This window comes from Marmota monax, unplaced genomic scaffold (genome assembly GCF_021218885.2).
Source record: "Marmota monax isolate L192 unplaced genomic scaffold, Marmota_monax_Labrador192_F-V1.1 WCK01_AAM20220418_F8-fsc00301, whole genome shotgun sequence".
Taxonomy (NCBI): Eukaryota; Metazoa; Chordata; class Mammalia; order Rodentia; family Sciuridae; genus Marmota; species Marmota monax.
In genome coordinates this window covers 106,268-110,164 of record NW_026694988.1, presented here as the reverse complement: position 1 = coordinate 110,164, position 3,897 = coordinate 106,268, and positions in this window count along the sequence as shown.

Genomic DNA, 3,897 nt, shown 5'->3' with positions numbered 1-3,897 from the left:
TCTCTTTCCTATTTCTACTTTGATGTTCACATGGTAGTCTTCCTCTGAGTGTCTGTATCCAAATTTCCCACATTTTCTTCTTTCTTTCTCCCTTTTTTTTTTCTATTTTCTTTACATTGAAGAGATTTACTCAGCATTCTTCATGCTTTCTTGTTTAAATGTCAGCTATCAGTTTTAGTCTTGAGAACTTTTTCTTACTTTTTAATATTCATTTAGATACCCCCCCAGCCCATTCTTATTTAGTGGATACAAAATTTTCTATTACCACCTGGATAACATGACTAATTGTAGGACTCTCTCCTTATGTAAGTTTTCCTGTTTCCTAAGTCATCTATGTCCTCTGTTTTTGTTGTATTATTTGGGCTCTGTCTTTCAAGGTGAAGGTTTTCCTCTAATAGATGTGGATCTCTGCCCTGACATTAACATAAAGGAGGGAGGCGTTGACAAACCAATAGCCATCATCTAGTCCCACATCATCCCGCAGGCTGTTTCCTCCACCTCAGGCTGAGGGACAGAATACAGCTACTTCTGGTCAGCAGTGCTTCCACATCCTTTATTAGCCCGCTTAACAACCCCATCCCCTGTATATCTTCATAAGTCCCCCCTTCATAAGTACCCCCCCCACCGCCAAGGGCTGTCAAGGCCTGTGCTCTCTGTCCTACCACACTAGCCAACACAGAATGTAAACCTAATTCCTCCCAGTTTCCAGAGAGAGAGCACTCTTCAGATAGATGCTGACTAAATCAATTAAGTCACAAGACAGATTTCTTTTGGCAAAAGTGACTTCTCTAGTTAACTTAGGATCTGTAGAACATATATATGCTCGTTCTTCTGAAAACATAGGCAAAAGTTTCCATGAGAGCCTCAAAAGAAATCATAATCTAAACATAGTTAGGAATGATTGTCTTTAACATTGTATTTATCTTCCTGGAATGTTGCATCAGACATTCTGGTGGCTGATATCTAGTGACAAAATATAGTAAGCAATGAAAGTAGCATGATCCTTCTCCAGATGATACCGATTTTATTTGGGAGACAATAAAAAGAGGCTTTGACTTTTACATGTTTTTGAGCACAGCAGTTATAAGAGCATAAATTTTATGCAGTATTTCCTTTGTAATAATAAAAATCAATCTTATCACTAATTAAAATTTAACTGGGCCAAAATTTAGTGCATTTATTTTATTGGATCTGTTTTAACGTGTATTTCTAAAATAACATAGCCCACGTTGCTAAGTATTTTGTTCTGTTAAAAACTTGCATTTCCTCTTCCACGGTTTATATTTCTATAGCTTTAGAGTGATGTGGAAATTTTAATTGCAATATAAAGCTTTTATGTTTAAATTAAAGAGTTTTCTAGAAATCACTTCACTATTTTCAATTATTTTTAAATATATAAAAAAATATTTTAGTAATTATATCTGAGCATTTATAAATCACCATCAGAGTGTAAAAAGTGGAAAGAAAAATATTGAAGGGCCAAGTTATTGCCTCGAACAATTAGAGCAGCATCTCCCAATACCAAACAGCATGAGACAAAATCCAAAACTAATGTACTATGTCTCATGAGCGTATTGTTTTTAATAATTGAACAGGAAAACAGATATTTGAGATTTTTCAAAGTGACATTAGTAAAAGTTATAGAAACGGCAATATTTCTTTTTGCAGAACTGACTTAATTTTCTTCCTGTCTTGCTGTGCCTAATATCTTCCATAATTGTTGAGGGCAGGCAATTTACATTGAGTAATGAGGCAACTTGAACATTAGAATATATGCTGATTCCTTCCATTTAAACTTGCTAAAAACAAAACAGGTAATTGAATATTTCTAGATATGTGGAAACTAAACATTAGATAACATACAGTCTCCTTTATTGTACATATTTTAATTCTATGTAAATTTTTTTATAATTTTAGCTGATAAAGCTATTTTAAGTCTGCATTGATGAACCAGCCATGATGCAAGGCTTCATTATTCCTTGCAAGATTATATCAATATCCAAATCTATCAGTAGTATTTATTCCCTGAATTTTTCCCACAGTCCTGTAGCCTACCTTCTTTGATTCCATAGTCTTTGCTTTCTGTCTCATTCATCTGCTAATTTTGGGAAATATGTGTCCTGTGATAAATCATCACTCATGACAATGGTAAATGCATGACCTGCTAAAGAGAATGTTAATTAGCCCCATTGATTAGCAACCATGCAACCTGGGAAAGTGCTGTGGTGTGAATGTTGGTGTCCCTCCAAAATGAATAGGTAGAAACTCCATCTCCAATGTGATAGTATTAAGAGGCAAGACTTTGGGAATGGCATTAATGTCCTTAAAAAGAAAAGGAAGAAGGTGTGTTTCTACCTCTGGCTGTGTGTGTGTGGACACCCGAAGGTGCATGTATGTGCGAAACAGGCCCTCATTACATTGAGTAATGAGGCAACTTGAACATTAGAATATATGCTGATTTCCAACAGGAAATCCTGATCTTGAATTTCCCAGTCTTTGGAAATACAAGTTGTTTGACTTACCCAGGCTAAATATTTTGTTATAATAGTCTAAATGGACCAAGACAGCAAACAACTAAATCTTTTGGAATCCCAGTTTGCTGATTTGTCAGGGAAGAAATTCCACCTGAACTTCAGGAGGCATGAAGATTAAACAAGGCAGTGCAAAAAAGAACAGGCTGTGTTACTTTAAGGCCTTCTAACCTAGTGTAGGGGTGGACAAGAATAACCAGTACACACAAACATATATTGTGTTCCACGATACTAAATTGTCTTATGAGATCATTAGGAAACCTTATGATGTAAACATTATTATTTGGAATCACATTTAAGAATGTACTCAAAATCACACTATTAGGAAGTGACATAACTAGGCTATGACCCTAAGATGCCTGGATCCTGAGATCATTATGTGCTGCTGAATTCTGTTACATTACTTTCCATAAAGCTAAACTTAAAAAAAAAAAAATCCTCTCAAGGTACTATCTTTTTAAATGAGCAATTCTGCTCTCACACCTCCTTAAAGACCACCCCTCCCTCCCTCCTTAAAAGGCATGCATTCCAAAACCACCCCACACAACCCAGAGAGCCCTCTAAGATTGTTTCCCTGGAGAAGCAACACTCCCTGCAATCCCTGCCCTTTCCATCCCCACCCTAGTAATAATTACTGTAGTGATAATTGAAGGTCACTCCCAGGATAGAATGCCTTGTCATTATCCTTGGACACAAAATCATCAGGATGATTTCCTTGCAAACTCTGTAAATTAGGATCCTGTCCTTTGCCACCAGAGCATCCTCTGGAAGATAAGTTCCTTTCCTTCACATTCAGGCCTAAAACCAATCCTGTTCTATTCTGCAGACTCCCTCCTGTTTTCTTCCCACTCCTCTCTTCCTGGGACTTAATTAAATTAGGGCTGACATGTTAAGGTAAATCAATTAAGGAATGATCTGCTTTATTGTCCTTCTACTAGGTGAATTCTTCTTAAGAGGATCTATGAAAGATAGAAGCTTTGAGAATTTATTCTATGCACATATGTAAATACTAAACTTAGCAGACAAATGGAAGAAGCTGTATTAGCTTGTATTAGCTCTTTATCTCACCCATGCAAAGTTTAAGGATTTGTTAATATTACCAATATTTGATATTTCTTTATGAACATTAAACTTCTTCGAAGTAAACTTCTGTGCAAAGCAGCATGAAATAAGGTATCTATCGGATTGAGAATTTTGTTGAACACCATTTGATTTGACTAGTTACTAATGTAATGTTACTATTAGTTATTAGTTACATTAGTTACTAATGTAACTAATCAAATCAAATGGTGTTCAACAACATTCAAAGGGGGAAAACAATAGTTAACATACGACTGTCATATTTTTGCATGGTCTCACTTAAATC